Here is a 16542-nt window from a genome sequence, read left to right as displayed (position 1 = left end):
CTCACCCTCATGCAGGGATGCATGACCAATGCTCCTTCCCTTCTCGCCTGCATACATGGATGCACGTTCACGCCTCCTCCTTCTCTCGGCTTGATACGGGGATCATATCTCCTCCCTGTCTCACCCTCATGCAGGGATGCATGACCAATGCTCCTTCCTGTCTCGCCCGCATACATGGATGCACGTTCACGCCTCCTCATTCTCTCGGCTTCATACGGGGATCATATCTCCTCCCTGTCTCACCCTCATGCAGGGATGCATGACCAATGCTCCTTCCCTTCTCGCCTGCATACATGGATGCACGTTCACGCCTCCTCCTTTTCTCGGCTTCATACGGGGATCATATCTCCTCAATGTCTCACCCTCACTTCCAACATGTGTAACTTCTTGTTCTCTTTGACGTCTGGGGCATGGGTGGCTACTGCACAGCTCTAGATGTCGCCCACCTGCAAGGTGCTATGGAAAGCACTTTTCCACATTGGACGTGCTATATTAACCCCCTCTCCCCAAATACAATAAAAATAAAGAAATATATGTGCTTCCATAATGTCTACCTTCTAATGTTTCATATGTGTCAGCACATTGTCCTCCTCCTGACCACATTCTAAAACTATGTGCAAATTGTTCCTTCCATAAACTGTCACTTCCTTGGCCCTTTATTTATAATGACTGTTATACTCTCTCTCTTTCCGCCACAGTATAAAAATGCCTAGCACACCTCATGATTGGACTAAGAAATTCCTGTCATTTAGTTGGAAATGATTTTCCCATTATCCCCAAAAACTCCTCACTGTGTCTAAGAACGCTTTTTTTCACAGGACAATACAGATCAGATTGACTTGAAAGGTCCTTTCACGCGACTACAGAATGCCTCTCATTCCACTAAAAGATACGCCAGTGCCTACAATAGCCTAGGACTAGACTATGAGTCCCAATGTAGAAAGACCACAAGTCCACAGATATGCCTGTTTATTTAAACATCTGTATTATCATCAGCGTGTGACTCTAAAGGCGGGACCTCGCGCTCTCTGCAACGCGCTCCATTGGCAACATCAGTTAAATGTCGTTGGTTCAATCCCTCGCGGATGTTGTTTTTATTCCCATTTGTAACTGGGAAATACTGTCGCTGCAATACATATGTCTTAATCAAGCTAGTGGTTATTGACGTAAATGGCAGTGTTATAATGTTTCATGTACTGCAAATGTCACCACATAATGCGCTCTTGATTAGATTTGGTTGAAATACATTACAGTCACCCGATGAAAAAGTGTGCAAAGAGCATTAAAGAAACAAAAGGTTCATAACAGTAACAGGACATCGAATTGTTTCAGTCCTCCACAGAGATTGCCAATGTATTAATGGAAATTCTAAAATATCTGCCCAACTGCCGTGACGTGACATTGCCTCACCACAATGCCGTGACTCGGATTCGAACCGAGGTTGCTGCGGCCACAACACAGAGCACTAACCACTATACGATCACGGCGAGCTACTTGGGCTGCTACAATGTGACGTTCCACCTCTATCATAAGCTGTACTCCATCTGTGATGTCATGACTCATGTTTGAATTAAAGGTTGGTTGTGATGTTATCCATGAGAATAAGTGGACACCTGATCCCCAGTCACTTATTTAAGATCTCAATAATCAAGTCAGAATCCAAAGGAAAGTCATCAAAGTGGAGCCAATTAGAAATAATATAGTTACACAAACCTGGCAATGGTGCGGCAGCCAGGGCCGATAATGGCCCGCCAGCCTGAGAGCAGGAAAGTGTGAGAGCAGTGATGGTCTTGTGAGAGTTTACAGCTGTTATTGACCCTGTCCCCTTCCATTGCAGAGTTTTCTCCCTATAAGAAGTGCAGAGGCTCCCTCCGGGGTGCTAATAGTAAATTTATTTTTTTGCGCAGGAGAAGTGCTCTTCACCAATTGCACGTGCCAAATCACCCGAAGGCCACCACCATAAAATTCAGGCATTCATGTTCATGCGTCCTCCATGTTATGTCCTTATAAAGGGATGCATGTTCATGATGACTCCATGTCACACCTGCATACAAGGATGCATGTTCATGCCGCCTCGTTCTCTTGGCTTCATACAGGGATTTTATCTCCTCCCTGTCTCACCCTCATGCAGGGATGCATGACCAATGCTCCTTCCCTTCTCGCCCGCATACATGGATGCACGTTCATGTCTCCTCGTTCTCTCGGCTTCATACAGGGATTTTATCTCCTCCCTGTCTCACCCTCGGGAAGGGATGCATGACCAATGCTCCTTCCCGTCTCGCCCGCATACATGGATGCACGTTCACGCCTCCTCCTTCTCTCGGCTTCATACGGGGATCATATCTCCTCCCTGTCTCACCCTCATGCAGGGATGCATGACCAATGCTCCTTCCTGTCTCGCCCGCATACATGGATGCACGTTCACGCCTCCTCCTTCTCTCGGCTTCATACGGGGATCATATCTCCTCCCTGTCTCACCCTCATGCAGGGATGCATGACCAATGCTCCTTCCTGTCTCGCCCGCATACATGAATGCACGTTCAAGCCTCCTCCTTCTCTGGGCTTCATACGGGGATCATATCTCCTCCCTGTCTCACCCTCATGCAGGGATGCATGACCAATGCTCCTTCCCTTCTCGCCTGCATACATGGATGCACGTTCACGCCTCCTCCTTTTCTCGGCTTCATACGGGGATCATATCTCCTCAATGTCTCACCCTCACTTCCAACATGTGTAATTTCTTGTTCTCTTTGACGTCTGGGGCATGGGTGGCTACTGCACAGCTCTAGATGTCGCCCACCTGCAAGGTGCTATGGAAAGCACTTTTCCACATTGGACGTGCTATATTAACCCCCTCTCCCCAAATACAATAAAAATAAAGAAATATATGTGCTTCCATAATGTCTACCTTCTAATGTTTCATATGTGTAAGCACATTGTCCTCCTCCTGACCACATTCTAAAACTATGTGCAAATTGTTCCTTCCATAAACTGTCACTTCCTTGGCCCTTTATTTATAATGACTGTTATACTCTCTCTCTTTCCGCCACAGTATAAAAAAGCCTAGCACACCTCATGATTGGACTAAGAAATTCCTGTCATTTAGTTGGAAATGATTTTCCCATTATCCCCAAAAACTCCTCACTGTGTCTAAGAACGCTTTTTTTCACAGGACAATACAGATCAGATTGACTTGAAAGGTCCTTTCACGCGACTACAGAATGCCTCTCATTCCACTAAAAGATACGCCAGTGCCTACAATAGCCTAGGACTAGACTATGAGTCCCAATGTAGAAAGACGACAAGTCCACAGATATGCCTGTTTATTTAAACATCTGTATTATCATCAGCGTGTGACTGTAAAGGCGGGACCTCGCGCTCTCTGCAACGCGCTCCATTGGCAACATCAGTTAAATGTCGTTGGTTCAATCCCTCGCGGATGTTGTTTTTATTCCCATTTGTAACTGGGAAATACTGTCGCTGAAATACATATGTCTTAATCAAGCTAGTGGTTATTGACGTAAATGGCAGTGTTATAATGTTTCATGTACTGCAAATGTCACCACATAATGCGCTCTTAATTAGATTTGGTTGAAATACATTACAGTCACCCGATGAAAAAGTGTGCAAAGAGCATTAAAGAAACAAAAGGTTCATAACAGTAACAGGACATATCGAATTGTTTCAGTCCTCCACAGAGATTGCCAATGTATTAATGGAAATTCTAAAATATCTGCCCAACTGCCGTGACATTGCCTCACCGCAATGCCGTGACTCGGATCCGAACCGAGGTTGCTGCGGCCACAACACAGAGTACTAACCACTATACGATCACGGCGAGCTACTTGGGCAGCTACAATGTGATGTTCCACCTCTATCATAAGCTGTACTCCATCTGTGATGTCATGACTCATGTTTGAATTAAAGGTTGGTTGTGATGTTATCCATGAGAATAAGTGGACACCTGATCCCCAGTCACTTATTTAAGATCTCAATAATCAAGTCAGAATCCAAATGAAAGTCATCAAAGTGGAGCCAATTAGAAATAATATAGTTACACAAACCTGGCAATGCTGCGGCAGCCAGGGCCGATAATGGCCCGCCAGCCTGAGAGCAGGAAAGTGTGAGAGCAGTGATGGTCTTGTGAGAGTTTACAGCTGTTATTGAACCTTTCCCCTTCCATTGCAGAGTTTTCTCCCTATAAGAAGTGCAGAGGCTCCCTCCGGGGTGCTAATAGTACATTTATTTTTTTGCGCAGGAGAAGTGCTCTTCACCAATTGCACGTGCCAAATCACCCGAAGGCCACCACCATAAAATTCAGGCATTCATGTTCATGCGTCCTCCATGTTATGTCCTTATAAAGGGATGCATGTTCATGATGACTCCATGTCACACCTGCATACAAGGATGCATGTTCATGCCGCCTCGTTCTCTTGGCTTCATAAAGGGATTTTATCTCCTCCCTGTCTCACCCTCATGCAGGGATGCATGACCAATGCTCCTTCCCTTCTCGCCCGCATACATGTATGCACGTTCATGTCTTCTCGTTCTCTCGGCTTCATACGGGGATTTTATCTCCTCCCTGTCTCACCCTCAGGAAGGGATGCATGACCAATGCTCCTTCCCGTCTCGCCCGCATACATGGATGCACGTTCACGCCTCCTCCTTCTCTCGGCTTCATACGGGGATCATATCTCCTCCCTGTCTCACCCTCATGCAGGGATGCATGACCAATGCTCCTTCCTGTCTCGCCCGCATACATGGATGCACGTTCACGCCTCCTCCTTCTCTCGGCTTCATACGGGGATCATATCTCCTCCCTGTCTCACCCTCATGCAGGGATGCATGACCAATGCTCCTTCCCTTCTCGCCTGCATACATGGATGCACGTTCACGCCTCCTCCTTCTCTCGGCTTCATACGGGGATCATATCTCCTCCCTGTCTCACCCTCATGCAGGGATGCATGACCAACGCTCCTTCCTGTCTCGCCCGCATACATGGATGCACGTTCACGCCTCCTCCTTCTCTTGGCTTCATACGGGGATCATATCTCCTCCCTGTCTCACCCTCATGCAGGGATGCATGACCAATGCTCCTTCCCTTCTCGCCTGCATACATGGATGCACGTTCACGCCTCCTCCTTCTCTCGGCTTCATACGGGGATCATATCCCCTCAATGTCTCACCCTCACTTCCAACATGTGTAACTTCTTGTTCTCTTTGACGTCTGGGGCATGGGTGGCTACTGCACAGATCTAGATGTCGCCCACCTGCAAGGTGCTATGGAAAGCACTTTTCCACATTGGACGTGCTATATTAACCCCCTCTCCCCAAATACAATAAAAATAAAGAAATATATGTGCTTCCATAATGTCTACCTTCTAATGTTTCATATGTGTAAGCACATTGTCCTCCTCCTGACCACATTCTAAAACTATGTGCAAATTGTTCCTTCCATAAACTGTCACTTCCTTGGCCCTTTATTTATAATGACTGTTATACTCACTCTCTTTCCGCCACAGTATAAAAAAGCCTAGCACACCTCATGATTGGACTAAGAAATTCCTGTCATTTAGTTGGAAATGATTTTCCCATTATCCCCAAAAACTCCTCACTGTGTCTAAGAACGCTTTTTTTCACAGGACAATACAGATCAGATTGACTTGAAAGGTCCTTTCACGTGACTACAGAATGCCTCTCATTCCACTAAAAGATACGCTAGTGCCTACAATAGCCTAGGACTAGACTATGAGTCCCAATGTAGAAAGACCACAAGTCCACAGATATGCCTGTTTATTTAAACATCTGTATTATCATCAGCGTGTGACTGTAAAGGCGGGACCTCGCGCTCTCTGTAACGCGCTCCATTGGCAACATCAGTTAAATGTCGTTGGTTCAATCCCTCGCAGATGTTGTTTTTATTCCCATTTGTAACTGGGAAATACTGTCGCTGCAATACATATGTCTTAATCATGCTAGTAGTTATTGACGTAAATGGCAGTGTTATAATGTTTCATGTACTGCAAATGTCACCACATAATGCGCTCTTAATTAGATTTGGTTGAAATACATTACAGTCACCCGATGAAAAAGTGTGCAAAGAGCATTAAAGAAACAAAAGGTTCATAACAGTAACAGGACATATCGAATTGTTTCAGTCCTCCACAGAGATTGCCAATGTATTAATGGAAATTGTAAAATATCTGCCCAACTGCCGTGACTCGGATTCGAAACGAGGTTGCTATTAACCACTATACGATCACAGCGAGCTACTTGGGCTGCTACAATGTGACGTTCCACCTCTATCATAAGCTGTACTCCATCTGTGATGTCATGACTCATGTTTGGATTAAAGGTTGGTTGTGATGTTATCCATGAGAATAAGTGGACACCTGATCCCCAGTCACTTATTTAAGATCTCAATAATCAAGTCAGAATCCAAATGAAAGTCATCAAAGTGGAGCCAATTAGAAATAATATAGTTACACAAACCTGGCAATGGTGCGGCAGCCAGGGCCGATAATGGCCCGCCAGCCTGAGAGCAGGAAAGTGTGAGAGCAGTGATGGTCTTGTGAGAGTTTACAGCTGTTATTGACCCTGTCCCCTTCCATTGCAGAGTTTTCTCCCTATAAGAAGTGCAGAGGCTCCCTCCGGGGTGCTAATAGTAAATTTATTTTTTTGCACAGGAGAAGTGCTCTTTGCCAATTGCACGTGCCAAATCACCCGAAGGCCGCCACCATAAAATTCAGGCATTCATGTTCATGCGTCCTCCATGTTATGTCCTTATAAAGGGATGCATGTTCATGATGACTCCATGTCACACCTGCATACAAGGATGCATGTTCATGCCGCCTCGTTCTCTTGGCTTCATAAATGGATTTTATCTCCTCCCTGTCTCACCCTCATGCAGGGATGCATGACCAATGCTCCTTCCCTTCTCGCCCGCATACATGGATGCACGTTCATGTCTTCTCGTTCTCTCGGCTTCATACGGGGATTTTATCTCCTCCCTGTCTCACCCTCAGGAAGGGATGCATGACCAATGCTCCTTCCCGTCTCGCCCGCATACATGGATGCACGTTCACGCCTCCTCCTTCTCTCCGCTTCATACAGGGATCATATCTCCTCCCTGTCTCACCGTCATGCAGGGATGCATGACCAATGCTCCTTCCTGTCTTGCCCGCATACATGGATGCACGTTCACGCCTCCTCCTTCTCTCGGCTTCATACGGGGATCATATCTCCTCCCTGTCTCACCCTCATGCAGGGATGCATGACCAATGCTTCTTCCCTTCTCGCCTGCATACATGGATGCACGTTCACGCCTCCTCCTTCTCTCGGCTTCATACGGGGATCATATCTCCTCCCTGTCTCACCCTCATGCAGGGATGCATGACCAACGCTCCTTCCTGTCTCGCCCGCATACAAACGGGGATCATATCTCCTCCCTGTCTCACCCTCATGCAGGGATGCATGACCAATGCTCCTTCCCTTCTCGCCTGCATACATGGATGCACGTTCACGCCTCCTCCTTCTCTCGGCTTCATACGGGGATCATATCTCCTCAATGTCTCACCCTCACTTCCAACATGTGTAACTTCTTGTTCTCTTTGACGTCTGGGGCATGGGTGGCTACTGCACAGTTCTAGATGTCGCCCACCTGCAAGGTGCTATGGAAAGCACTTTTCCACATTGGACGTGCTATATTAACCCCCTCTCCCCAAATACAATAAAAATAAAGAAATATATGTGCTTCCATAATGTCTACCTTCTAATGTTTCATATGTGTAAGCACATTGTCCTCCTCCTGACCACATTCTAAAACTATGTGCAAATTGTTACTTCCATAAACTGTCACTTCCTTGGCCCTTTATTTATAATGACTGTTATACTCTCTCTCTTTCCGCCACAGTATAAAAAAGCCTAGCACACCTCATGATTGGACTAAGAAATTCCTGTCATTTAGTTGGAAATGATTTTCCCATTATCCCCAAAAACTCCTCACTGTGTCTAAGAACGCTTTTTTTCACAGGACAATACAGATCAGATTGACTTGAAAGGTCCTTTCACGCGACTACAGAATGCCTCTCATTCCACTAAAAGATATGCCAGTGCCTACAATAGCCTAGGACTAGACTATGAGTCCCAATGTAGAAAGACCACAAGTCCACAGATGTGCCTGTTTATTTAAACATCTGTATTATCATCAGCGTGTGACTGTAAAGGGGGGACCTCGCGCTCTCTGTAACGCGCTCCATTGGCAATATCAGTTAAATGTCGTTGGTTCAATCCCTCGCGGATGTTGTTTTTATTCCCATTTGTAACTGGGAAATACTGTCGCTGCAATACATATGTCTTAATCAAGCTAGTGGTTATTGACGTAAATGGCAGTGTTATAATGTTTCATGTACTGAAAATGTCACCACATAATGCGCTCTTAATTAGATTTGGTTGAAATACATTACAGTCACCCGATGAAAAAGTGTGCAAAGAGCATTAAAGAAACAAAAGGTTCATAACAGTAAGGACATATCGAATTGTTTCAGTCCTCCACAGAGATTGCCAATGTATTAATGGAAATTCTAAAATATCTGACCAACTGCTGTGACGTGACATTGCCTCACCGCAATGCCGTGACTCGGATTCGAACCGAGTTTGCTGCGGCCACAACGCAGAGTACTAATCACTATACGATCACGGCGAGCTACTTGGGCTGCTACAATGTTACGTTCCACCTCTATCATAAGCTGTACTCCATCTGTGATGTCATGACTCATGTTTGAATTAAAGGTTGGTTGTGATGTTATCCATGAGAATAAGTGGACACCTGATCCCCAGTCACTTATTTAAGATCTCAATAATCAAGTCAGAATCCAAATGAAAGTCATCAAAGTGGAGCCAATTAGAAATAATATAGTTACACAAACCTGGCAATGGTGCGGCAGCCAGGGCCGATAATGGCCCGCCAGCCTGAGAGCAGGAAAGTGTGAGAGAATTGATGGTCTTGTGAGAGTTTACAGCTGTTATTGACCCTGTCCCCTTCCATTGCAGAGTTTTCTCCCTATAAGAAGTGCAGAGGCTCCCTCCGGGGTGCTAATAGTAAATTTTTTTTTTTTGCGCAGGAGAAGTGCTCTTCACCAATTGCACGTGCCAAATCACCCGAAGGCCACCACCATAAAATTCAGGCCTTCATGTTCATGCGTCCTCCATGTTATGTCCTTATAAAGGGATGCATGTTCATGATGACTCCATGTCACACCTGCATACAAGGATGCATGTTCATGCCGCCTCGTTCTCTTGGCTTCATACAGGGATTTTATCTCCTCCCTGTCTCACCCTCATGCAGGGATGCATGACCAATGCTCCTTCCCTTCTCGCGCGCATACATGGATGCACGTTCATGTCTTCTCGTTCTCTCGGCTTCATACGGGGATTTTATCTCCTCCCTGTCTCACCCTCGGGAAGGGATGCATGACCAATGCTCCTTCCCGTCTCGCCCGCATACATGGATGCACGTTCACGCCTCCTCCTTCTCTCGGCTTCATACGGGGATCATATCTCCTCCCTGTCTCACCCTCATGCAGGGATGCATGACCAATGCTCCTTCCTGTCTCGCCCGCATACATGGATGCACGTTCACGCCTCCTCCTTCTCTCGGCTTCATACGGGGATCATATCTCCTCCCTGTCTCACCCTCATGCAGGGATGCATGACCAATGCTCCTTCCCTTCTCGCCTGCATACATGGATGCACGTTCACGCCTCCTCCTTCTCTCGGCTTCATACGGGGATCATATCTCCTCCCTGTCTCACCCTCATGCAGGGATGCATGACCAATGCTCCTTCCTGTCTCGCCCGCATACATGGATGCAATTTCACGCCTCCTCCTTCTCTCGACTTCATACGGGGATCATATCTCCTCCCTGTCTCACCCTCATGCAGGGATGCATGACCAATGCTCCTTCCCTTCTCGCCTGCATACATGGATGCACGTTCACGCCTCCTCCTTCTCTCGGCTTCATACGGGGATCATATCTCCTCAATGTCTCACCCTCACTTCCAACATGTGTAACTTCTTGTTCTCTTTGACGTCTGGGGGATGGGTGGCTACTGCACAGATCTAGATGTCGCCCACCTGCAAGGTGCTATGGAAAGCACTTTTCCACATTGGACGTGCTATATTAACCCCCTCTCCCCAAATACAATAAAAATAAAGAAATATATGTGCTTCCATAATGTCTACCTTCTAATGTTTCATATGTGTAAGCACATTGTCCTCCTCCTGACCACATTCTAAAACTATGTGCAAATTGTTCCTTCCATAAACTGTCACTTCCTTGGCCCTTTATTTATAATGACTGTTATACTCTCTCTCTTTCCGCCACAGTATAAAAAAACCTGGCACACCTCGTGATTGGACTAAGAAATTCCTGTCATTTAGTTGGAAATGATTTTCCCATTATCCCCAAAAACTCCTCACTGTGTCTAAGAACGCTTTTTTTCACAGGACAATACAGATCAGATTGACTTGAAAGGTCCTTTCACGCGACTACAGAATGCCTCTCATTCCACTAAAAGATACGCCAGTGCCTACAATAGACTAGGACTAGACTATGAGTCCCAATGTAGAAAGACCACAAGTCCACAGATATGCCTGTTTATTTAAACATCTGTATTATCATCAGCGTGTGACTGTAAAGGCGGGACCTCGCGCTCTCTGTAACGCGCTCCATTGGCAACATCAGTTAAATGTCGTTGGTTCAATCCCTCGCAGATGTTGTTTTTATTCCCATTTGTAACTGGGAAATACTGTCGCTGCAATACATATGTCTTAATCAAGCTAGTGGTTATTGACGTAAATGGCAGTGTTATAATGTTTCATGTACTGCAAATGTCACCACATAATGCGCTCTTAATTAGATTTGGTTGAAATACATTACAGTCACCCGATGAAAAAGTGTGCAAAGAGCATTAAAGAAACAAAAGGTTCATAACAGTAACAGGACATATCGAATTGTTTCAGTCCTCCACAGAGATTGCCAATGTATTAATGGAAATTCTAAAATATCTGCCCAACTGCCGTGACGTGACATTGCCTCACCGCAATGCCGTGACTCGGATTCGAACCGAGGTTGCTGCGGCCACAACGCAGAGTACTAACCACTATACGATCACGGCGAGCTACTTGGGCTGCTATAATGTGACGTTCCACCTCTATCATAAGCTGTACTCCATCTGTGATGTCATGACTCATGTTTGAATTAAAGGTTGGTTGTGATGTTATCCATGAGAATAAGTGGACACCTGATCCCCAGTCACTTATTTAAGATCTCAATAATCAAGTCAGAATCCAAATGAAAGTCATCAAAGTGGAGCCAATTAGAAATAATATAGTTACACAAACCTGGCAATGGTGCGGCAGCCAGGGCCGATAATGGCCCGCCAGCCTGAGAGCAGGAAAGTGTGAGAGCAGTGATGGTCTTGTGAGAGTTTACAGCTGTTATTGACCCTGTCCCCTTCCATTGCAGAGTTTTCTCCCTATAAGAAGTGCAGAGGCTCCCTCCGGGGTGCTAATAGTAAATTTATTTTTTTGCGCAGGAGAAGTGCTCTTCACCAATTGCACGTGCCAAATCACCCGAAGGCCACCACCATAAAATTCAGGCATTCATGTTCATGCGTCCTCCATGTTATGTCCTTATAAAGGGATGCATGTTCATGATGACTCCATGTCACACCTGCATACAAGGATGCATGTTCATGCCGCCTCGTTCTCTTGGCTTCATACAGGGATTTTATCTTCTCCCTGTCTCACCCTCATGCAGGGATGCATGACCAATGCTCCTTCCCTTCTCACCCGCATACATGGATGCACGTTCATGTCTCCTCGTTCTCTCGGCTTCATACGGGGATTTTATCTCCTCCCTGTCTCACCCTCGGGAAGGGATGCATGACCAATGCTCCTTCCCGTCTCGCCCGCATACATGGATGCACGTTCACGCCTCCTCCTTCTCTCGGCTTCATACGGGGATCATATCTCCTCCCTGTCTCACCCTCATGAGGGGATGCATGACCAATGCTCCTTCCCTTCTCGCCTGCATACATGGATGCACATTCACGCCTCCTCCTTCTCTCGGCTTCATAGGGGGATCATATCTCCTCCCTGTCTCACCCTCATGCAGGGATGCATGACCAATGCTCCTTCCTGTCTCGCCCGCATACATGGATGCACGTTCACGCCTCCTCCTTCTCTTGGCTTCATACGGGGATCATATCTCCTCCCTGTCTCACCCTCATGCAGGGATGCATGACCAATGCTCCTTCCCTTCTCGCCTGCATACATGGATGCACGTTCACGCCTCCTCCTTTTCTCGGCTTCATACTGGGATCATATCTCCTCAATGTCTCACCCTCACTTCCAACATGTGTAACTTCTTGTTCTCTTTGACGTCTGGGGCATGGGTGGCTACTGCACAGCTCTAGATGTCGCCCACCTGCAAGGTGCTATGGAAAGCACTTTTCCACATTGGACGTGCTATATTAACCCCCTCTCCCCAAATACAATAAAAATAAAGAAATATATGTGCTTCCATAATGTCTACCTTCTAATGTTTCATATGTGTAAGCACATTGTCCTCCTCCTGACCACATTCTAAAACTATGTGCAAATTGTTCCTTCCATAAACTGTCACTTCCTTGGCCCTTTATTTATAATGACTGTTATACTCTCTCTCTTTCCGCCACAGTATAAAAATGCCTAGCACACCTCATGATTGGACTAAGAAATTCCTGTCATTTAGTTGGAAATGATTTTCCCATTATCCCCAAAAACTCCTCACTGTGTCTAAGAACGCTTTTTTTCACAGGACAATACAGATCAGATTGACTTGAAAGGTCCTTTCACACGACTACAGAATGCCTCTCATTCCACTAAAAGATACGCCAGTGCCTACAATAGCCTAGGACTAGACTATGAGTCCCAATGTAGAAAGACCACAAGTCCACAGATATGCCTGTTTATTTAAACATCTGTATTATCATCAGCGTGTGACTGTAAAGGCGGGACTTTGCGCTCTCTGTAACGCGCTCCATTGGCAACATCAGTTAAATGTCGTTGGTTCAATCCCTCGCGGATGTTGTTTTTATTCCCATTTGTAACTGGGAAATACTGTCGCTGCATTACATATGTCTTAATCAAGCTAGTGGTTATTGACGTAAATGGCAGTGTTATAATGTTTCATGTACTGCAAATGTCACCACATAATGCGCTCTTAATTAGATTTGGTTGAAATACATTACAGTCACCCGATGAAAAAGTGTGCAAAGAGCATTAAAGAAACAAAAGGTTCATAACAGTAGCAGGACATATCGAATTGTTTCAGTCCTCCACAGAGATTGCCAATGTATTAATGGAAATTCTAAAATATCTGCCCAACTGCCGTGACATTGCCTCACCGCAATGCCATGACTCGGATTCGAACCGAGTTTGCTGCGGCCACAACGCAGAGTACTAACCACTATACGATCACGGCGAGCTACTTGGGCTGCTACAATGTGACGTTCCACCTCTATCATAAGCTGTACTCCATCTGTGTTGTCATGACTCATGTTTGAATTAAAGGTTGGTTGTGATGTTATCCATGAGAATAAGTGGACACCTGATCCCCAGTCACTTATTTAAGATCTCAATAATCAAGTCAGAATCCAAATGAAAGTCATCAAAGTGGAGCCAATTAGAAATAATATAGTTACACAAACCTGGCAATGGTGCGGCAGCCAGGGCCGATAATGGCCCGCCAGCCTGAGAGCAGGAAAGTGTGAGAGCAGTGATGGTCTTGTGAGAGTTTACAGCTGTTATTGACCCTGTCCCCTTCCATTGCAGAGTTTTCTCCCTATAAGAAGTGCAGAGGCTCCCTCCGGGGTGCTAATAGTAAATTTATTTTTTTGCGCAGGAGAAGTGCTCTTCACCAATTGCACGTGCCAAATCACCCGAAGGCCACCACCATAAATTTCAGGCATTCATGTTCATGCGTCCTCCATGTTATGTCCTTATAAAGGGATGCATGTTCATGATGACTACATGTCACACCTGCATACAAGGATGCATGTTCATGCCGCCTCGTTCTCTTGGCTTCATACAGGGATTTTATCTCCTCCCTGTCTCACCCTCATGCAGGGATGCATGACCAATGCTCCTTCCCTTCTCGCCCGCATACATGGATGCACGTTCATGTCTCCTCGTTCTCTCGGCTTCATACGGGGATTTTATATCCTCCCTGTCTCACCCTCGGGAAGGGATGCATGACCAATGCTCCTTCCCGTCTCGCCCGCATACATGGATGCACGTTCACGCCTCCTCCTCCTCTCGGCTTCATACGGGGATCATATCTCCTCCCTGTCTCACCCTCATGCAGGGATGCATGACCAATGCTCCTTCCTGTCTCGCCCGCATACATGGATGCACGTTCACGCCTCCTCCTTCTCTCGGCTTCATACGGGGATCATATCTCCTCCCTGTCTCACCCTCATGCAGGGATGCATGACCAATGCTCCTTCCTGTCTCGCCCGCATACATGGATGCACGTTCACGCCTCCTCCTTCTCTCGGCTTCATACGGGGATCATATCTCCTCCCTGTCTCACCCTCATGCAGGGATGCATGACCAATGCTCCTTCCCTTCTCGCCTGCATACATGGATGCACGTTCACGCCTCCTCCTTTTCTCGGCTTCATACGGGGATCATATCTCCTCCCTGTCTCACCCTCATGCAGGGATGCATGACCAATGCTCCTTCCCTTCTCGCCTGCATACATGGATGCACGTTCACGCCTCCTCCTTCTCTCGGCTTCATACGGGGATCATATCTCCTCAATGTCTCACCCTCACTTCCAACATGTGTAACTTCTTGTTCTCTTTGACGTCTGGGGCATGGGTGGCTACTGCACAGATCTAGATGTCGCCCACCTGCAAGGTGCTATGGAAAGCACTTTTCCACATTGGACGTGCTATATTAACCCCCTCTCCCCAAATACAATAAAAATAAAGAAATATATGTGCTTCCATAATGTCTACCTTCTAATGTTTCATATGTGTAAGCACATTGTCCTCCTCCTGACCACATTCTAAAACTATGTGCAAATTGTTCCTTCCATAAACTGTCACTTCCTTGGCCCTTTATTTATAATGACTGTTATACTCTCTCTCTTTCCGCCACAGTATAAAAAAGCCTAGCACACCTCATGATTGGACTAAGAAATTCCTGTCATTTAGTTGGAAATGATTTTCCCATTATCCCCAAAAACTCCTCACTGTGTCTAAGAACGCTTTTTTTCACAGGACAATACAGATCAGATTGACTTGAAAGGTCCTTTCACGCGACTACAGAATGCCTCTCATTCCACTAAAAGATACGCCAGTGCCTACAATAGACTAGGACTAGACTATGAGTCCCAATGTAGAAAGACCACAAGTCCACAGATATGCCTGTTTATTTAAACATCTGTATTATCATCAGCGTGTGACTGTAAAGGCGGGACCTCGCGCTCTCTGTAACGCGCTCCATTGGCAACATCAGTTAAATGTCGTTGGTTCAATCCCTCGCAGATGTTGTTTTTATTCCCATTTGTAACTGGGAAATACTGTCGCTGCAATACATATGTCTTAATCAAGCTAGTGGTTATTGACGTAAATGGCAGTGTTATAATGTTTCATGTACTGCAAATGTCACCACATAATGCGCTCTTAATTAGATTTGGTTGAAATACATTACAGTCACCCGATGAAAAAGTGTGCAAAGAGCATTAAAGAAACAAAAGGTTCATAACAGTAACAGGACATATCGAATTGTTTCAGTCCTCCACAGAGATTGCCAATGTATTAATGGAAATTCTAAAATATCTGCCCAACTGCCGTGACGTGACATTGCCTCACCGCAATGCCGTGACTCGGATTCGAACCGAGGTTGCTGCGGCCACAACGCAGAGTACTAACCACTATACGATCACGGCGAGCTACTTGGGCTGCTACAATGTGACGTTCCACCTCTATCATAAGCTGTACTCCATCTGTGATGTCATGACTCATGTTTGAATTAAAGGTTGGTTGTGATGTTATCCATGAGAATAAGTGGACACCTGATCCCCAGTCACTTATTTAAGATCTCAATAATCAAGTCAGAATCCAAATGAAAGTCATCAAAGTGGAGCCAATTAGAAATAATATAGTTACACAAACCTGGCAATGGTGCGGCAGCCAGGGCCGATAATGGCCCGCCAGCCTGAGAGCAGGAAAGTGTGAGAGAAGTGATGGTCTTGTGAGAGTTTACAGCTGTTATTGACCCTGTCCCCTTCCATTGCAGAGTTTTCTCCCTATAAGAAGTGCAGAGGCTCCCTCCGGGGTGCTAATAGTAAATTTATTTTTTTGCGCAGGAGAAGTGCTCTTCACCAATTGCACGTGCCAAATCACCCGAAGGCCACCACCATAAAATTCAGGCATTCATGTTCATGCGTCCTCCATGTTATGTCCTTATAAAGGGATGCATGTTCAT

The 16542-nt window shown here is 45.9% G+C and overlaps 3 non-coding genes across 3 annotated transcripts; all 3 read right to left on the bottom strand.

Moving 5' to 3' along the window:
- Window positions 1-1415: 1415 nt before the first annotated feature.
- TRNAH-GUG (transfer RNA histidin (anticodon GUG)) lies at window positions 1416-1487 on the bottom strand. The gene has a single exon. It is a non-coding gene; the product is annotated as a tRNA-His (tRNA).
- Window positions 1488-11105: 9618 nt separating this feature from the next.
- TRNAH-GUG (transfer RNA histidin (anticodon GUG)) lies at window positions 11106-11177 on the bottom strand. The gene has a single exon. It is a non-coding gene; the product is annotated as a tRNA-His (tRNA).
- Window positions 11178-15931: 4754 nt separating this feature from the next.
- On the bottom strand, window positions 15932-16003 carry TRNAH-GUG (transfer RNA histidin (anticodon GUG)). Its single transcript has one exon. It is a non-coding gene; the product is annotated as a tRNA-His (tRNA).
- Between the last annotated feature and the right edge of the window lie 539 nt (window positions 16004-16542).

This window comes from Ambystoma mexicanum (genome assembly GCF_040938575.1).
Source record: "Ambystoma mexicanum isolate Mex_15411 chromosome 12 unlocalized genomic scaffold, UKY_AmexF1_1 Mex_chr12_unloc.1, whole genome shotgun sequence".
In the NCBI taxonomy this organism is placed as follows: Eukaryota; Metazoa; Chordata; class Amphibia; order Caudata; family Ambystomatidae; genus Ambystoma; species Ambystoma mexicanum.
This window is presented reverse-complemented; position numbering and strand designations above follow the sequence as displayed.